This window comes from Carcharodon carcharias, chromosome 13, assembly GCF_017639515.1.
Source record: "Carcharodon carcharias isolate sCarCar2 chromosome 13, sCarCar2.pri, whole genome shotgun sequence".
In the NCBI taxonomy this organism is placed as follows: domain Eukaryota; kingdom Metazoa; phylum Chordata; class Chondrichthyes; order Lamniformes; family Lamnidae; genus Carcharodon; species Carcharodon carcharias.
Genome location: NC_054479.1, coordinates 121,500,181 through 121,521,420, shown reverse-complemented (window position 1 = coordinate 121,521,420; position 21,240 = coordinate 121,500,181). Strand labels below are relative to the sequence as shown.

The 21,240-nt window shown below is 41.6% G+C and overlaps 1 protein-coding gene across 3 annotated transcripts in view; it reads left to right on the top strand.

Moving 5' to 3' along the window:
* Nucleotides 1-8,728: 8,728 nt before the first annotated feature.
* Nucleotides 8,729-21,240, top strand: part of LOC121285613 (plexin-B2-like) — a 249,354-nt gene continuing 236,842 nt past the window's right edge. Inside the window, exon 1 of one of the 3 annotated variants that reach the window (XM_041202227.1) lies at nucleotides 8,729-8,937. The gene's annotated coding sequence lies outside the window, so the exon portion shown is untranslated. The other 2 variants (XM_041202228.1, XM_041202229.1) reach the window with 2 other exon arrangements.

Genomic DNA, 21,240 nt, shown 5'->3' with positions numbered 1-21,240 from the left:
TGATAAGCAAGTGCATATGAGGCTGAAAGTTATGCAAGGCAGATTGGGTTCCAAAATGAGCATTCAATCCAAACATGTGAACTAAAAATTGCTTTCTTTTGTGACTTGATGTGTAATATTTTATCCTTCTCAATCTTATCCTCTGCTATAAACAACAGTTTGTGTATATACTATAATTCTTCTGTTTTATTTCATTAAAACAGTACTCAAAACTTTTGTTATTGCATAATCTCATAGTATCAGCAGTGGGATGGTGTTATTATTTTGAAAATAGGCTTTCAGTTTTGTTAATACAGCGAGTCAAAGAAAGAAAAACTGATATATGGACTGCATTTCATGGAGTCAGAGAGACTCCCTGGAGGTGCATTAGTCTGTTGAAACAGCTGTACCCCAGGGAAAACATTGCTTGATTGACAGCTCTTGCTCTGTGATCTATTCTGTCAATTGCACAATGTTTATTCAGACAAAATAAAGAGGTGTCAAGTGCTTCCAATTTGATATTTTAAAGGGTTCAGGATGATGGACAATTTTATAGGGCTTTAGTGAATGGAGATTTTTTAAAGAAAGTAGAAAATTATGGATGAATCCCTTTTTTAAAGCTTTTTCTCAAACCCTTTTGTTACTATGGGGTTCATTGGTTCTGTACTGAGTGTACTGAGGGGATTTAGTTGTAAGGGGAATAGATAGGCGTTTCTGTGGCTGCAAACAAGACTCCAGGATGGTATGTTGCCTCCCTGGTGCTAGGGTCAAGGATGTCTCAAAGCAGCTATAAGACATTCTGAAGCCAATGGTCGTGGTACACATTGGTACAAATGACATAGGTAAAAAAAGGAATGAGGTCCTAAAAGCAGAATATAGGGTGTTAGGAAGTAAGTTGAAAAGTAGGACCTCAAAGGTATTGATCTCAGGATTACTACCAGTGCAACGTGCTAGTCAGAGTAGAAATAGTGGGATATATCGGATGAATATGTGGCTGAAGAGATGGTGTGAGGGGAAGAATTTCAGATTCCTGGGACATTGGGACTGGTTCTGGGGGAGGTGGGACCAGTACAAACTGGATGGGTTATACCTGGGCAAGACCGGGACTGATGTCTTAGGGGGAATATTTGCTAGAGTGGTTGGGGTGGGTTTAAACTAAAATGGCAGGGGAATGGGAACCCATTCAAGGAGTCAGAAAAGGGGGAAATCAAGGACAAGAACAAAAGACAGAAAGGGGAATTAGAAAAGTGATAGGCAGAGAAATCAAGGGCAAGAATCAAACAGGGCATCAGTGAAAAATAGTGGGAGCAGGGCAAGTAATGTTAAAAAGACAAGCCTTAAGGCTTTGTGCCTTAACCTGAGGAGCATTCGCAATAAAGTGGATGAATTAACCATGCAAATAGATGTAACAGGCATGATATAGTCGGGATTACGGAGACATGGCTGCAGGGTGACCAGGGATGGGAACTGAACATCCAGGGTATTCAGTATTTAGGAAGGACAGACAAAAAGGAAAAGGCGATGGAGTTGCATTGCTGGATAAAGAGGAAATTAGCTCCGAGGATGTGGAATCTGTCTGGGTAGAGCTGAGAAACACTAAGGGGCAAAAAAACATTAGTGGGGATTGTATATAGACTCCCAAACTGTAGTGGTGATGTTGGGAATGGCATTAAACAGGAAATTAGGAACGCATGCAATAAAAGAACATCTGTAATAATGGGTGATTTTAATCTGCATATAGATTGGGCAATCAAATTAGTAACAATACCATAGAGGAGGAATTCCTGGAGTGTATATGGGATGGTTTTCTGGACCAATACGTTGAGGAACCAACTAGAGAACAGGCCATCCTAGACTGGGTATTGTGTAATTAGAAAGGAATAATTGGTAATCTAGTTGTGCAAGGCCCCTTGAGGATGTGTGACCATAATATGATAGAATTCTTCATCAAGATGGAGAGTGACGTAGTTGATTCTGAGACTAGGGTCCTGAATCTTAATAAAGGAAGCTACGATGGTATGAGGCGCGAGTTGGCTATGATGGATTGGGAAATGTTACTTAAAGGGATGATGGTGGATAGGCAATGGCAAACATTCAAAGAGAGCATGGGTGAACTGCAACAATTGTTTATTCCTGTCTGGCACAAAAGTAAAATAGGAAAGGTGGCCAAACCATGGCTTACAAGGGAAATTAGAGATGGTATTAGATACAGGGAAGAGGCATACAAATTGGCCAGAAAAAATAACAGACCTGAGGGTTGGGAGCACTTTAAAATTCAGCAAAGGAGGACCAAGGGATTGATTAAGAACGGAAAAATAGAGTGTGAGAGTAAGCTTGCGGGGAACATAAAAACTGACTGTAAAAGTTTGTAAAGGCATGTGAAGAGAAAAAGATTGGTGAAGACAAATGTAGGTCCCTTACAGTCAGAAACAGGGGAATTTATAATGGGGAATAAAGAAATGGCTGACCAACTAAATACATATTTTGGTTCTGTCTTCACAGAGGACACAAATAACAGACCAGAAACGTTGGGGATCACAATCTTTAATGAGAGGGAGGAACTGAAAGAAATCAGTATTAGTAGGGAAATGCTGTTGGAGAAATTAATGGGATTGAAGGCCAATAAATCCCCACGGCCTGATAATCTACATCCTAGAGTAGTTAAGGAAGAGGCCCTAGAAATAGTGGATGCATTGGTGGTCATCTTCCAAGATTCTATAGACTCCAGAACAGTTCCTATCGATTAGAAGGTAGCTAATGTAACCCCACTATTTAAAAAGAGAGAAAACAGGGAATTATAGGCCAGTCAGCCTGATGTTGGTAGTGGGGAAAATTCTAGTCCATTATAAATGATTTAAAAGCTAAGCACTTGGAAAACAGTGGCAGAATCGGATGGAGTCAGCATGGATTTACGAAAGGGAGATCATGCTTGACAAATCTACTGGAATTTTTCGAGGATGTAGAGTTGATGATGGGGAGCCAGTGGATGTGTGTTTATTTGGACTTTTAGAAGGCTTTTGACAAAGTTCCACGTAAGAGATTAGCATGTAAAATTAAAGCGCATGGGATTGGGGGTAGTATATTGAGATGGATAGAAAACTGGTTGGCAGACAGGAAACAGAGAGTAGGAATAAATGGGTCTTTTTCCGAATGGCAGGCAGTGACTAGTGAGGCACCGCAGGGATTGGTGCTGGGACCCCAGCTGTTCACAATATATATATTAATGATTTAGATGAGCGAACTAAATGTAATATCTCCAAATTTGCAGATGACACAAAGCTGAGTGGGAGGGTGAGCTGTGATGAGGATGCAGAAATGCTTCAGTGTGATTTGGACAAGCTGAGTGAGTGGGCAAATGCAAGGCAGATGCAGTATAATGTGGATAAATGTGAGGCTATCCACTTTAGTAGCAAAAACAGGAAGGCAGATTATTATCTGAATGGCTATAAATTGAGAGAGGGGAATGTGCAACAAGACCTGGGTGTCCTTGTACACCAGCCACTGAAGGTAAGCATGCAGGTGCAACAGGCAGTAAAGAAGGCAAATATTATGTGGCCTTCATAGCGAGAGGATTCAAGTACAGCAGCAGGGATGTCTTGCTGCAATTATACAGGGCCTTGGTATGACCACACATGGACTACTGTGTGCAGTTTTGGTCACCTTATCTGAGGAAGGATGTTCTTGCTATAGAAGGAGTGCAGCAAAGGTTTACCCGACTGATTCCTGGGATGTCAGGACTGACATATGAGGAGAGATTGAGTTGGTTAGGATTATATTCGCTGGAGTTCAGAAGAATGAGGGGGGAATCTCATAGAAACCTACAAAGTTCAAAGAGGACTAGACAGGGTAGATGCAGGAAGGATGTTCCCAATGGTGGGGGAGTCCAGAACCAGGGGTCACAGTTTGAGGATATGGGGTAGACCATTTAGGATTGAGATGAGAAATTTCTTCACCCAGAGAGTGATGAGCCTGTGGAATTTGCTACTACAGAAAGTAGTTGAGGCCAAAACATTGTATGTTTGCAAGAAAGGAGATAGATGTAGCTCTTGGGGCGAAAGGGATCAAAGGGTATGGGGAGAAAGCGGGAGCAGGCTATTGAGTTAGCTGATAAGCCATGATCATAATGAATGGCGGAGCAGGCTCAAAGAACTGAATGGCCTACTCCTGCTCCTATTTTTTATGTTTCTATATATTTCTATCATGGGTGAATGGGCATGAAAGTGCCATAGCTTGGCTTGGGGGAATGGGGTGGGTAGAGGGCCATAGTTTGGCATGGAGGATATAAGGGGCCACCGGGGCATGGTTAGAGGACTATAGCTTGGCATAGAGGGTATGAGGGACCATGGGGGTGGGTAGAGGGCAAGGGGTAGCATGGATAGATCATGGGAATGTGAGGGGTGAGGTCTAGAGGGCTGTTCTTTGCTTTGCTGTTATTATTACAACTGGGAGGAAATCCCAGGGCACTGAAACGGGCCCTTTAAACAGTCTGACTCAGCACTAGGCAGCCCCTGTGGCTGCATCTGGACATTTTCTGGGGGTGGTGGGTCTGACTCCAATTAGCACCCACCCCTGGAAAAAAATCCCGTCTTTGCTGGCACTTTCTCCAGAGGCAGGAGGGCCGAGCCGGGAAGTTTCCTGACTCCTGCTACCCACCTCTATGATGAAAATCCAACCCTAATGCTTGAGTCAGACTGCACCTTGAAAATTGCATTGCACCCCCTCTCCCCTGTGATCCTCCACACCCAACTCCCCACTTCTGATCAACTGGAAATGAGAGATTCAAACACTGAGGCCATGTCGAGGTATAAAGCTAATCTCCAGAATCAGCATGAGTTATGAGGAAAGTTTGGAGAAATTCCAGCTTTCCAGCCTAAAAAGAAATATTCTGAGAGGTGAATCTAAAGGGATGTAAAGATTATCAATTATTATTAAAAGCCTAGTTCAGGATATAGAAAAGTTAATCTGGAATGTTTAAAAGAAATTGCAAGAGTAGAATTAAGGGACACAGGCTTGATTTAAGAAGGGCACTTTTAGGACATATCAGGAAACTCTTCTTTGGAGAAAAAACAATCAACAGTGGAATAAACATCCATACACAATAGTGGAGTCAAGAACCCTGGAATAACTTGATAAACTTATTGCATGGTGCAATAAGTGTCTTGCGGGGTGGAGGTGGGGGAGAGGTTGTAGACATTGTTGGATAGATGGAACATGATGCGCAAATGGCTTTCCTCACCTCTAATTAGCTTCTGATTTTCTGACTTGTATTTACATAGCACTTTCCATTGTTGCATTGCATCTCTCCAAAACATCTCAAAAACGCTTCTCATATAATAGATTATGTTGAAATTCTGTGACTTTATAATTTTGGCAAACAATGCAGCCATTTTGCACACCATAAGTTTTGACCAGCCATAATGAGACTTTTGGTGATGTTGGAACACGGGCAGGGTTACTTAACATATCATCTCATGTAACATAGATTGACAACTTTATATCCACTGTAGCGTTAGCCTACATTATGTACTCAAGTCTTAGAGTGGAGCTTGAACTCCATCTTCTGTCTCAGAGGAAAGAGTGTTATCAACTGACTTTGGAAGAAAGTGGAAGCAAAGAAAGGACAGTGGTTAGACATTGGATAATTGGAACAGGAGCAGCCCATTTCACCACTGAAGCCAGTTCTGTCATTCAGTAGTGGTGCCAAATCTTAACCATGAGACCACCAGGGAATCAATGATAGAACAGAAGGCTTAAGGGAAAGATTGATAATGTTTTCTGAAGGATGTAGAAATAGCATTAAATAACAGAGATGTTGGTGAGACTAAGGTTAAGGAGGTAAAATTTAATTGGAAGAAGGTGAAAAAGAGGGACCAAGGAAGTAGGGAGTAAACATCATGGATGAGATAAGTGTAACAAGGGCTGGGGGAAATATTGAGCAGAAGCTGGAAAATGGAGTGGCTGATACTCAGTTGTGAAGAAGGCAGAAAGGAAGGCTGTGAATTAAGTAGTCCCCAGAAAGAAACATCAGAAGACACTGAAGCAGCTGTGTAGACAGCCTTGGCTTTGGATGCTAATAAGTTCACTGATGAGTTCCTCATATTTGTGGTTGATAGTCCATGAAAACGAATGGTTAATTGGAGTTGATTCTGCTCCACTCCCCAGGTTGTTTCTGCAGCTGTGATAAGGGAGCAAAGTTGTCAAGACAGATCTGGCAATCAACATTCTGGGTGGCCAATTACCAGATGCATTCAAGCCAGTGGTTTATGACTGTATTGGTGCTAGTTTTATGGAAGGAAGCAATGGATGGAAGGTCACCTGAAAATGGAGGCGATGAATTTCAGATGTGGAGATATAACTGTTGTAGAATGAATCTACAATATGTTGACTTATTTCAGGTAGCAGGCTAGGAGGTGGGGAGTTGGAGTTTGAAAGGGTTCTTGTGAAGGAGTTGGGAGTTAGAAATTCTGTCTCCAGGAAAAATTGAGAGGAACAATTTTGTTCAGGAAGGTGGAAATAGAAAGAATGGACAGTGAATACACTCTAGGCAGTACAGATAATGGAGTTAAAAAATGTTGTTATTAATTTCTTCTCTTGTCTATCTACTATTGTACTATTCTACTGTTAGACTATTCCCCAATACAGCACAACTGTACCCAAGCATCAAGATCAAATCAAATCTAACTAGCCTCTTGGAGACAGGCAGGATCAGATTGAGGTAATTTGACTAAAAGGATTCTTCCCACCGCTCCCGTTAAGAAAGAATCTTTCTCTCTGTCCTGTTCCTACTATCAACTAATATAAATTTATTAGAACAAGTTGCATAATTGTGGAATCTGGGAACAATAGCTTAGAAAGAGGAGGTACTGGGTCAAGAGTGGGTTTAAGGGAAAATTAGGGTTGCTGCTTTTGCCACGTTCAAAAGCAATCAATGGGAAATCAGATCTGTAGTTCTGAGATCTGTTTTGCTGAAGATGAAAGTTCAACAAGAACCTCAATGATTTCAATAGATGTTGCATCTACATGATAAATCACAGAAATGAAAGGGGAAAAAAGGCCATTTAGTCCCATTTTCATTTGATGGGAGACGGTGGTGTAGGGGTAATGTCTCTGGGCTAGTAATCCAGAGGCTAATGCCCTGGCACATGCCACCATGGCAGCTGGTGGAATTTAAATTCAACCAATTAATTAAAAAAAAACTCAATTTAAAAAATCTGGAATTGAAAGCTAGTCTCAGTAATGGTGACCCTGAAACTATCACTGATTGTTGGAAAAGCCCATCTGGTTCACTAAAGTTCTTCAGTGAAGGAAATCTGCCGTCCTTAATTGGTCTGACCTGCAAGTGACTCTAGATGCACAGCAAGGTGATTGACTCCTAACTGCTCACAAGGGCAATTAGGGATGGGCAACAAATGCTGGCATTGTCAGCAACACCCACATCCTGTGAAAGAATAATCTCAATTCTGATTCCTCAATTTTAGCTAGTGATAGTGGAACTGGCTATAGATATGGATCTTATACAGTGCACTGTGAATTTTGTACATAATGGAAAGGCAATTGATTCATATCCTGTCTTTAAAGCTTAGCTGTGTGTTTTATATGATTTTTATTTTAGATATTTAATATATGGGCATATAATGTAAAAGACTGCATCTATAAGTTTACATATGTGACAGCTCTGCAATTTGTAGTTGCTGCTTTAGGTTCCAGTAGCTTTCCTGCTTATCAGTACAAAAGTTTAATACTGTGGAATGGACTTTCATTGTACATTTTAATACAGCCTTACATTGAGAGTCAGCCATGGCTCAGTGGGTACTACTCTTGTCCGAGTTGCAAAGTTCTGGGTTCAAGTTGCACTCTGAGGCTCAATCACTAAAATCAAGGCTGACACTGCAGTGAATACTGAAGGAGTGCTGCATTGTTGGAGGTGCTATCTTTTAGATGAGACATTAAAGCAAAACCCCATCTGCCAACATCACGAAAAACAGGTTATCTAGTCATTGCTGCTTGTGGGAGTTTGCTGTGGCTCCACATTACAAGAGTGACTACACTTCAAAAAGTTCTTAATAGGCTGCAATACACTTTGAGACGTCCGATGGTCATGAAAAGTTCTATTTAAATATGTCTCATATGTATAATCGCATTTTTGGAATGAAGCGAGTAATATGAATGACACTACTCGTTCGTGTGCTCTGCTTAACGGCCTCGCACTGCCAGACTTCTTATGGTGAATCCTGAGATTCAGACAGTTTGCTGAACCGCCCTCAACATTAAAGTTCCCCAACTTTCAGTTCTTGTTAAACTGTCCGAAAAACTCTCGTCGACGGCAGTTTGGCAAAAGAAAACCCGACACAACTCATGCCTGTAAAACCTCCCGAGGCAGTACTAGCGTGAAACTGACAAACACGACAGGGGCGGGGCAGAGAGAAAACACACACGCACACACACATACACATCTTCAAAGAAATCAGCGCAATAAACATTCATATAGCCAGCAATAACAAAATGATCGGTTTAAGATAAGCAAACAGAAGCCCGGGTTGGAGTGTGTTCTAATTCAGTCCGAATTTATCACCATAACGAAAAAGCCACAATCGCTACATAAGACATCCTGGGACTAACTAAGAAGTTGTGCCAGTTTCTGATGATGATTCTGACGTTGCATGTGTGGAGAATTCCCACAGCTCCGGCGTCATTTTCTCCACACGTTCCCCCCCCCCCCGCCGGAATTAAAACCACCAATGTCCCGAGCAGTTTGTCGGTGGAAGGCGCGCCGGAGCTGCTGAGCCCTTCGCAGCCGCACTTCAACCACAGGAGAGTCGCTGAGCATTCAAGACACATCCTCACCGCGGGTGCCATCAGGAGGCTTTCTCCTCTTCATTATTCGTGAGGAATCGGCTGATTCCGTTTCCTGTTCCTCGTGTCGTTGTTACTCAGAGCGGATGTGTGCATCGCCCACAGGTGAGTCCTTCCTCTTTTCCCCCTTCTATCTCTCTTCCCTCTGGATTAAAACCCAGATCGAGTCATGTGAGTCACTCACCTTCCTTGAAGTCTCTCCGATTGAACCGCACTTGGAAAAGTAAAGGTGAGGAGCTGCCTGTTGTCTTGTGTGAGTAGGTCAATGTGATTTTTTTTTATTGTTCGTTTACCTCATTGCTCTTTTTCTCTTTATCACCGGTCGGTTTTACTGAACATGAAAAAAAATTGGGAGGAACGAACTAAAAAGTTAAATGAACTTAGGGCGCGCGGCGATCGCCCTTTCGGCTTCCAACTTTGAAAGCTCCGAACTTCTTGGTGCCTGTATCTTGGCTGCACTGTCCTGGAGCGCTGCAAAGCTCTGAAATGTTTGCGTTTGTTTAAATTAAATTAACTTAATTTCGAAAGGGATTCGTTTCTTCATGGAAGGCGAGGTTTATAATTAACCCAGCTGCTAGTCTCCGAGCCCAACCCTAAAGGAGAAGATCGACCGACTCCTATTGTTGACGCGACCCCCGCTCTCCTCCTTTGTGTGTACTTAGAGGGAGGGGAGGGGAGGGGGGGGGGGGAACCCCAGAACAATTCAAGGAGACCAATTGTAAATTGCTTAATATCTAAAGGGGGTTCTTGGGTCTTAATCCCTAGATTTCAAGTTTGAGCCTGACGTCAGGCTCCTTTTTAACCATTTACTGGTCGAGTCACTCTTGGCTCGATGTCCTGCTTTTCAATGGATCCCTTTCTTTCCAGTGTTTGTATCTCCAACTGAAGAATGTGATAAATATATACAGGATGGTTGATTCCTTTTGGAGGGGAAACTAAAGTTTGACTCCTTTTGTGGCACTGGTTGTTTCAACGCGGGGTGTTCATGCGCTGGGCGTGGTAGCGATTTTTTGTTCGAGAATTTATCAAAATTCAATGCTGACAAATTCTCCGCAACTTTATGACGCGAACTTGTGTGACATTCACCCTTTTGGAAGAGCTGTATACCGTGGAAGGTCTTTTAAAGTAATTCTCTGGCTGCACTGAGGCTGTTCTTTTATTGTTGGAAGCAGCTGAGCCTATTTCCAGTAGGAATCTTTGTTTTGCCGGCACAAGTGGTGCCACAAGGTAAGTAGGTAAGTGTCGACGCTTAAGTGTCAGCTCAAGCTTTAATGAGCTTTAGTCAAATTTCATGGTCTTCTGCATGGTCAGGAAAACAAATAATTCACGGGGTGCAAGCTAAATTAATGAAACCTTGGTTGATGTTTAAATTTTTGCTTTTTTTCTCCCATAAAATTTTTATGCCGGCTTAGTTTTTGCGGGTTTTAGTGTTTTGCTGTAACTTTGTATGAAAGCGGGAAGAAAGCCTCACTGTCGTATCGTAGGCATTTAAAGACTGGTGTATGACATTATTTGTTGTTGATATGGATGTGTATTTCAAGGAGCACCCTTGATGACTGTTGAAAAGTTTGTGACTTTTAGTGGTGAGCTTCGGTTGACATATTTTAGAGAAAAACTGATTTTCGGAAGACCCTCCTGATTTAAGTAGGCCATGAAAAATGCACAACTCTTATGTTTCCATACCTCCATAATATTGTGTTGTTTGCTGCCATCTCTAGGCACAGTGCTTCTGATAGTTTACACAAGAGGATTACCACTTTTGAGGCTGCTTGGTTCTTGATGATTGGGAAATTCCCTGCTCAGCATAAATGATTCAGAAATGAATTAATATTTAAGCTGAATATATCCAGGCTAGTGATCTGAGTGAAAGAGTGCTTTGTAGAATAGTTTCAATGTATCCAGAGTGTGGAAACTTGTACTGTATTCATGAACGTGTGTGGTGGAGTGCTGTCCCACAGAGCTGTAGGATGCTGGTCAGTGTCTCCTTTTTTCATACAATGAATTCCTAATTCTGTGTTTTCTTGGTAGTGGTGTTAAGTAGAGGCCAGACACATCCCTGCAGGGAGAGAAAGAGGAATCCTGCTGAGAAATCATTCCATGCAACCTTTTGTATGCCTTCTAACACCCAAGTCTAGTGTTAACAGAAGCCCGGGGTTCGTTTACCTACCCAACCTCTTGGGGAATGGTGTGGGGGACCTTGGATAGGGGCTAAAAGAAAACACATTTCTCTGTGAAAGGCTTGCTAAATTGTTACCCCCCCCCCCCCCCACCGCTGCCACCGCTTGGGTGGGTTTATTGTATTTCATGATGAGATTCATCTTGCATGCATATTTTGTAATCAATACCCAATTAGAATGCATTTGATGATAGGTATGATGCACAGTGCAGTATTGACTTTAGGTCTGACTGTTCTAAGGTGCATGTTAGTGCCTAAACTCTCTGATGTTTTCGTGCTGCCATTTTGGGGCATTAGTTAGTGGAGGGACAGGTAGTATTGAGGAGGTGGGGAGGCTGCAGAAGGATTTGGACAGGTTAGGAAAATGGGCGAAGAAGTGGCAGATGGAATACAATGTGGGGAAGTATGAGGTCGTGCACTTTGGTAGGAAGAATAGAGGCATAGACTATTTTCTAAATGGGGAGAGAATTCAGAAATCTGGAGTGCCAAGGGACTTGGGAGTCCTAGTCCAGGATTCTCAAGGTTAACTTGCTGGTTGAGTCAGTAGTTAGGAAGGCAAATGCAATGTTGGCATTTATTTCGAGAGGACTAGAATATAAAAGCAGGGATGTGCTGCTGAGGCTTTATAAGGCTCTGGTCAGACCACGTTTAGAATATTGTGAGCAATTTTGGGCCCCCCACCTCAGGAAGGATGTGCTGGTCCTGGAGACGGTCTAGAGGAACTAGAGTTCATGGGAACTCTCCCAGGAATGAAAGGCTTAACATATGAGGAACGTTTGAGGACTCTGGGTCTATACTTGATGGAGTTTAGAACTGAGGGGGGATCTGATTGAAACTTACAGAATACTGAAAGGCCTGGATAGAGTGGATGTGGGGAAGATGTTTCCATTAGTAGGAGAGACTAGGACTCAAGGGCACAGCCTCAAAATAAAGGGAAGACCTTTTAGAACAGAGATGAGGAGAAACTTCTTTAGCCAGAGAGTGGTGAATCTGTGGAATTCATTGCCACAGAAGGCTGTGGAGGCCAGGTCATTGAGTGTATTTAAGACCGAGATAGATAGGTTCTTGATTGGTAAGGGGATCAAAGGTTACGGGGAGAAGGTGGGAGAATGGGATTGAGAAACTTATCAGCCATGATTGAATGGCGGAGCAGACTCAATGGGCTGAATGGCCTAATTTCTGCTCCTATGTCTTATGGTCTTATGTTTTAAAACCTCAGCTAATATCTTTCTGAGACCAACCACTGATGAGATCACAAGATACTTTACAATGTGTAAGGCTTTTTGGTCCATCTTAACTCATCCATCCATCTATCCACAGAGACCTTCTAGTCTCTCTTCTTCCCCACCCCCTCCCCCTCAGCATCCAGTTGTTGTTCAAATAATTCAAGGTTTTTATTTATTTGTTCATGGCAAATGAGCATTGCTTGGAAGGACAGCATTTATTACATATTTCAAATTGCCCTTGAGAAGGTGGTGGTGAACATTCCTTTTTGCTGTCATCACCATCCTCCGCCCCTGCCTGTAACCTGGAAGTCCAATCCATGTGGCACTCTCCTGTGAAAAACAATTTCTCTATAAGACACACAGGTTTTTATTTTACTAGGTGAAACTGTGTTGACCTGGTGTAATTTTGCAATTTAATTTAAAACATTCCTGATCTATTTATTCCATCCTATCAAATTATCTCTTATCTCAGTAAGGTAAACTCTCTGCTCTTTTCTAGTTCTCCAGTTTTTCTTTTCCTTGTGATTTGTCTCTGTATGCCCCTTGGTGCTTGGATGTGCCTTTGGTGGTTTTCTACAGTTTTGGTTAAATACTTCAACATTCCATTGGTTTTGTTGATTGCTGCTATATATTGGTTTGATACGTTGAGTCTTAGGTCTTGTAAGACTCCTATTTATCCTTGGCTATTTCAAGACCATTCCACAGAGTATGTATTTCACTCATTTTTCCTCTAGTGTGCAGTCCTTTATTGTTGCCTGCATTAAATTGCATGTATCAGTGTTCTAAAATATATATTTTGTTCTGAGATATCTGAATTGTCTCCTTCAATTTCGCAGTTTTGCCTTGTATGGCATCTCTGAATTGGACCAATTTCAATAGATCTTCTGGATGTAGTTTATCATAATTTAGCAACAGTTGTGGCTTTAACAGCAAAGGAAGGCAACCTGCATAGTACTCTCCTGAAGTCTTTCTTCCCATCCTATCCCGATACAACCCGAGTGAACTTGACTTGAATATATTGTTTCCTACCTTACAGGCAATTTCCTATCCATTCCTAAGATTTAATGGCTTTGAGGTTACTTAGGATTTACAGCACAAAAACAGGCCATTCAGCCCAACTGATCTATGTTCTAAGCTTCACATGAGCTGCCTCATACCCTCCTAACAGCATAATTTTTCTATTCTGTTCCTCCTTGGGTACTGAGCTAGTTTTACCCTGAAATGTCTTTCAAGTGCCTTTTTGGAAATTTAGGTACACCTCACAGAACTTTCTACTATCCATTATCATTTCCTCAAAGAGGTTGACCAGACACAACTTCTGAATCCATGCTGATTCCTGCTTACTGGGTTATTGTACAGAAATCCAAGTTGTCTCATGATGTTTCGACTGGTTTGTTTCGACTTGCTATGATTGTTCCTTTTTGTGTTGAATTAGCTCTTTTTATATGCCTGACTCCTGAGCTCTAGTATGTTGGGCTCACAGATTATGCTGAGGTCAGTGATTGCGGCTGCTGTACCTGATGAATGTAATCACTTCCACTTACAACGCATTGGATCATCAACAAATACAAAGTCATGCTCCTGTGTTTTCCTTGACTCATGAAGCAGGCATGCACTATATTTACCAGGTTGTGGCGGTCAATTATTTTTGGAGTTTTCCCAGTTTATATTCAATTGATTTGAAGTCATCCGTTATAACTACTTCCTGTTTTATCATCCTTTTTTTTCATGTCTTTTGGCTGAGCTGGTGGCCTCAGAATGCCTCTTTTTTCACAATAGGGATGTCTAAGTAGAGTAGTAATATCCATCTCATGTTTATTTTCTACCATTTGATAAATCTTGACTGGGTTTCTGGGTTTACTTCCAGCTTTATTTTGTACCTTTTCCCCAGCCCCCAAGGGTATCACTTTATTTACTGCATCGGTGCTCCTGGCAAGTCTCCTTTTGTTCCAACTTGGTTTAGATGTAATAGAGGAACAGTTCAAATGTAATAAAGGAGCGGAGGAATGACTCCCCTTATTTTCAGCTGACTTATGGGAAATGCTTGATACTTTCTCATGGCAGCATTCTGAGGTCAGCACCTACATGCAGCCTGGATGGAGTCTCACTAGCCTATGGTCCTGCATGTTGATGCTCTAAAACACTCATTGCTAGACCAATGGGACCATTTTGAGCTTTTAATTTTCACTTATTGTGACATTATTGGCACTCAACCAACTTTTGATAATTTTGATAATTTTTCCATCTTAGTTTTATTTGTGAAATAAGTGTGTGTGGGGGGGCGGAGAGAGAGAGGTGCCCCCACACACACACCTTAAACCAGCTTATATTTCAACTCTTTCTTGGACTCGAACTCAAGTTCTGTCGAAGGGTCATGAGGACTCGAAACGTCAACTCTTTTCTTCTCCGCCGATGCTGCCAGACCTGCTGAGTTTTTCCAGGTAATTCTGCTTTTGTTTTTGTTTTGGATTTCCAGCATCCGCAGTTTTTTTGTTTTTATCTTTATAATTAATGCACTGATACTGACTTAGTAGAATTTGATATGATTTTCATTGATAAGAATTTTGTTGCTATTCTACATGGAATCCCCAACTTGAGTACAAATTGTTAGGTTTGGACTGGGCAGTAAGTTCTTTTGGGCTGGGAATGAAGTGTGGAAAAGAAACCACTCATCTCAGATCAAGTCCCCTGGACCTGATGGCCTGCATCCAAGGGCCTTTAAAGAAATGGCTGCAGAGATGGTGGATGCATTGGCTGTAATCTTCCAAAATTCCCTAGATTCTGGAAAGTTGCTAGTGGACTGGCAAACCGCAAATGTAACAACGCTATTCAGGAAAGGAGGGAGACAGAAAGCAAGGAACAATAGGCCAGTTAGTCTAATGCCAGTCATTGGGCGAATGCTAGAATTCATTATTAAGGAGGTAGGAGTAGCAGAACATTTAGAAAATCATAATGCAATGTGGCAGAGCCAACATGGTTTTGTGAAAGGGAAATCTTGTTTGACAAATTTCTTAGTTTTTTTGACAATGTAATAAACAGAGTGGATAAAGTAGATGTTGTGTGATAAACCACAAAGGGAGGAAAAAACTCACCTTTAAATCGGAGATCGGGAACTACCAGTTCGGCAGTCTCTGATTGTAGAATGGCCACACATAAGCAGTTCGTTCTTTTGTACAATCTTCGGGTTCTGCACACATGCCGCCTGGAGAATGGCCATGCATGTGCAGTCGGTTCGTCTTTATGTCTACAGGCCGGTAAACAGCCCTGCACACCTGTGCAGTTCGTTTTTGTTATTTCTTCAGCTGGAAAGTGGTCTTGCACAGAAGAAAAAAGGAGGAAAGGTGAAACAGCATGAAAAGGGAAGAGGAGTGCCATTTTGGAGAAGGTGTCCTGGTGAGCAGGACGGGAGAAGGGTCTGTTTCTGTCGCACTCCCTAGTTTAGGACCAAGAGGACAGTCAGGTTAAGGGACAAGGACAGGAATCTGAAACGGGTCTTGTTAAGTGAAGTTAAAAGTAAGGAGCAGAGAAACAGGCTCCTAATTAGAGAGAAAGCTGTGGGTAGCAGACTTGGAGCAAAGTGGGCTTGAGAGAAACCTGAAGACCCGAGGAGGCAGCCATAGGTTTGTAACTCCAATGCTGCAGGCCAGAAGGGCAAATGTACCCTTTTGAGCATTGGTGTTCTGCTTGTCATGGCCGAATGTCTGAAAGTGTGCATATAAGGCGAAGTGAGTGTACATAGAGATCCAGGGAAAGGAACATCGGAAGGAGAGATTGAAACCCTGGAGATGGATCCTTGTTGATGACGTCTGAGTGAAAGCGTCGTTTGAGAGAGAATTCTAAGGTGCGATCCTTGAGTGTGGAGGTTGGAAACCCTCGTATGAAAGACAGAGTTTCAGTGAAACTGGTTGGCTCACTGTGTGACAAGCATCCGGTGGGGGGAGGGGGGTGTTTGATGAGAAATCCATAGACTCTGCTTTGGTGGCATCTGTCACTAGGTTTTGGAGTGTGGTGTATCCAGCTGCAGTTTGCCTTTTTGTTTACATGTACCACATACTTTACCTCGATATTAGAGCATAAGACAGATACTGTAAGTTGTGTTTAACTTTACAAATTTGTGAAGGTATATTTGGGATGAAAGAGTAGTGTGATTTGACTAATTTACTGGTGTTTGAATTGAAATCTTTCCAAATTTTCTGTCAAGTGTAATATAGTTTTTTTGATAAATATTTTATTATTTGTTAAAAGTACACTAGCAGACTCCTGTAAATGTATTCATAACTGCTTTCCACGGTTTCTTTAAAAAAAAAATTAAAAGTTAGGATCTATCAAACCAGGTTTTACTCTGGAATCTGACTTTCCAGCATTAACATCAGCAGGAATGGTAAAAGTTTATTTGAATTTTCAAAAGGCATTCAATAAAATTACTGCACAAAATAAGAGCTCATTGTGTTGGGGTGATATATTAACATGGATAGAGGATTGATTAGCTAGCGGGAAACAGAATTGGGATAAGGGGATCATTTTCTTGTTAGCAAACTGTAATGAGTGGGGTGCCACATGGGTCAGTGCTGTGGCCTCAACTATTTGTGATCTACATTAATAACTTGGATGAAGGGGCCAACTTCATTGCAGCCACATTTACAGATGATACAAAGATAGGAAAGCAAGTTGTGAGGACGATACAAAGAGTTTACAAAGGGATAAAGTTGGATTAAGTGCATGGGCAAAGATTTGGCAGACAGGATATAATATTGGAAAATGTGAACTTGTCCACTTTAGCAGGAAGAATAGAAAAGCAATATATTATTTGAATGGAGAGAAACTGCAGCATGCTGTAGTACAGAGGGATCTGGGTGTCCTTGTACATGAATCACAAAAAAGTTAGCATGCAGGCACAGCAAGTAATTAGGCAAATGGAATGTTGGCCTTTATTGTAAGGGGGTTGGAGTATAAAAGTAGGGAAGCCTTGCTACAACTGTACAGGGCATTGATGAGACTGCACCTAGATTACCGTGTACAGTTTTGGTCTCCTTCCGTTAAGGAGGGATATACATGTATAGGGAGCAGTTCAGAGAAGGTTCACTAGGCTAACTCCTGGGATGAAGGGGTTATCTTATGAGGAAAGATGAAGCAGATTGGTCCTATACTCAAGAATGAGAGATGATCTTATTCAAACATAGACTATCCTGAGGGGGCTTGACAGGGTAAATGCTGGGTGGATATTTCCCATTGTGGGGGAACTTAGAACCAGGGGACATTGAAAATTAGGGCACTCTCATTTAAGATGGAAATGAGGAATTTTTTTATCTGAGGGTTGTTAGTCTTTAGAATTTTCTTCCCCAGAGAACAGTGGAGATTGGGTCACTTAATACATTCAGGGCTAAATTAGATTTTTGATCTGCAACGGAGTCGGGGATTGTGTGTTTTTTTTTTGGGGGGGGGGGGTGGCGGTGGTGGTGAGCAGGCTGAAACCTCTTTCGAGTACAAACCCGTTTCCATCTGTTTCAGATGAACTTACATTGTTTCATAGTTTTGCCATTGTGAGATTTGAACTCTTGATACTCTTTTTTTTGAGTAAACCTGTTTCCATCTGTTTCAGATGAAGTTACATTGTTTCATAGTTTGCCATTGTGAGATTTGAACTCTTGATCTTAGGGTTACAAACCCAGTACCATAACCACTTGGCTATTTAGGCCAAGCTCATGAGCAGGCTGAAAGGTGGAGTTAAGATCACAATCCAATTAGCTGTGATTTTATTGAATGGCAAAGCAGATGCAAGGGCTGAATGGCCCACTCCTTGTATTTCTTGTGATCCTATGAATTTAATTCATTCTCACCTATTCAGTGAAAAGTAAAATAATAGTTTTGTTTATATCAAAGTCTGCATATTTAGGACATACATTAGAAATTATTTAAAAAGTTGTTGCTTGGCTATGGCTTTCCTACCTCCTGTATCCTCCCACCACACCCTCACACACATCCTGTAACCATAACCAAACACCATCAGTTGTCAAGATGATACATTTGCAGAGTTAAAAATTAAAAAAACTGAAAATCTGGAATTTAAAAAAAAGAGCTAATGCTAGAAATACATTACAGGTGTTCATGTTTTAGTGGTTGGAAGGCTAGTTCATGTTCAGTACTATGCAGTGAGTAGAGTGTGTATTAATGGTCCTCTTGCCCTCCCCTTTGCATCTTTCTATTCATGTGGAGTGGAGCTCCGATCTGGTCACTTGAACTCTATAGAACAACATATTAATCTCAGCATTTGATCTTGCAAAGCAGTTACGTTGTAAAGGATTTTTATTTTAATACGTGTACTCTGGCTCAAATTGCAATGATGCAATATTTTCAGATTTGTAACTTTCAGGCCAGTAATGAACCAGGATGTGCAGTTTTTTTAAAAAAAAACTGTTGTACTGTTTATGTAGGCAGATAGCTCAGCACTATCCCTTGGTAAAAGAGTAAATCATGTACTTAATGTGCCCCTTTTAAAGAGATATCTTTACCATAAGAAGTAGGAGCAGAAATAGGCCATTTGGCACATCATGACTAATCTGATAACCCTCAGCTCCACTTTCCTGCCTTTTCCCCATAAACCCTTGATTCCCTTACTGGTTTAAAAATATGTCTATCTCAGCCTTGAACATACTTAACGACCCAGCCTCTACGACCCTCTGGTAAAGAATTCCACATTCACTATCCTCTGAGAGAAGAAATTTCTCCTCATCTGTCTTAAATGGGCGACCCCTTACTCTGAGATTATGCCTTCTGGTCCTAGACTCTCCTGCAAGGGAAAACAACCTCTCAGCATCTACCCTGTCAAGCCCCCTAAGAATCTCATGTTTCAGTAAGGTTACCTCTCATTCTTCTAAACTCCAATGAGTACAGGCCCAACCTACTCAACTTCTTCTCATAAAATCCCTCCCTACCTGGGATCAACTTAGTGAACCCTTTCTGGACTGCCTGCTCTCAAGATAAATTTCAAAATCTTTTTTTTGCCATTATTATGTTTTGGGAGATTCTAGTTAACAATAACTTGGTTGGCTTCCAAAATGGTGTTTTCATTCAGATGATAAAAATAAGGCATGGATATTCTAATTAATCATTAAATAAGTTTATACAAAACCAATAAAATTTCCTAAGACGTAAATTCTGAAACATAGTTTTTTGGTTTGGAGGTGCTGTACTTAAAGTTTATAATGTAACATGTGCAGATTGCACAGACTAGGCTGTTTCCTTGCAAAAAGAGAGATGATTTAATTGAAGTATTTAAAATACGAAAATAAATTGATAGGGTAGATAGAAACATTTCTTCTGGTGGGTTAAAAACAAAAAAACTGCGGATGCTGGAAATCCAGAACAAAAACAGAATTACCTGGAAAAACTCAGCAGGTCTGGCAGCATCGGCGGAGAAGAAAAGAGTTGACGTTTCGAGTCCTCATGACCCTTCGACAGAACTTGAGTTCGAGTCCAAGAAAGAGTTGAAATATAAGCTGGTTTAAGGTGTGTGTGGGGGGAGGGGGGGGGATGCAGAGAGAGAGAGAGAGAAGTGGAGGGGGGGTTGTGGTTGTAGGGACAAACAAGCAGTGATAGAAGCAGATCATCAAAAGATGTCAACAACAATAGAACAAAAGAACACATAGGTGTTAAAGTTGGTGATATTATCTAAACGAATGTGCTAATTAAGAATGGATGGTAGGGCACTCAAGGTATAGCTCTAGTGGGGGTGGGGAGAGCATAAAAGATTTTAAGATATTTAAAAATAATGGAAATAGGTGGGAAAAGAAAAATCTATATAATTTATTGGAAAAAAAAGGGAAGGGGGAAACAGAAAGGGGGTGGGGATGGGGGAGGGAGCTCACGACCTAAAGTTGTTGAATTCAATATTCAGTCCGGAAGGCTGTAAAGTGCCTAGTCAGAAGATGAGGTGTTGTTCCTCCAGTTTGCGTTGGGCTTCACTGGAACAATGCAGCAAGCCAAGGACAGACATGTGGGCAAGAGAGCAGGGTGGAGTGTTAAAATGGCAAGTGACAGGGAGGTTTGGGTCATTCTTGCGGACAGACCGCAGGTGTTCTGCAAAGCGGTCGCCCAGTTTATGTTTGATCTCTCCAATGTAGAGGAGACCACATTGGGAGCAACGAATGCAGTAGACTAAGTTGGGGGAATTGCAAGTGAAATGCTGCTTCACTTGAAAGGAGTGTTTGGGCCCTTGGACGGTGAGGAGAGAGGAAGTGAAGGGGCAGGTGTTGCATCTTTTGCGTGGGCATGGGGTGGTGCCATAGGAGGGGGTTGAGGAGTAGGGGGTGATGGAGGAGTGGACCAGGGTGTCCCGGAGGGAGCAATCCCTACGGAATGCTGATAAGGGGGGTGAAGGGAAGATGTGTTTGGTGGTGGCATCATTCTGGTGGGGTTGTCCAGAATAAAGGAGTTTATATTTAAAATTAGAGCTAGGCAGTCTAAACCAGTGATTACTTCTTCAAAAAACGGATAGTAAACACCCGGAACATTTCTTCTCCCAAAAAGCTGATGAGGCTAGGTAAATTGAAAATGTCAAATCTGAGATTGATAGAATTTTGTTGGGCAAAAGTATTAAGGGTTGTAGAACCAAAGGGGTGGATAGGGTCAAGCTGCAGATGAGCCTGTTCTGCCATTCAATTAAATCATGGCTTAAGGGACTGAATGGTTTACTCCTGTTCCTTGGATAGAAAAATGTATTCTGAAATAGCAATGCAGTGACAACTTTGCAAGTTTTTCGTCTCCTTTGATGTAAGGAATGCTGGATCTGCCACAAAAATTGGCTAATAGCTTAAAGTTACTCACATCTGAGCATTACTATTTTTGGAGAGTTAGGTTTTTCTGCCAAGAGAACATATATTCAGTTTTGCCAGAATTATGAAACCTAATGGTGTGTGGGGAATTTTTAGGTTATACCACATTGTGGGTAAAAACTCACAGTACATTCACAGATTTTTGACTGTACAAATGTATTGTGTGCTTTGAGTT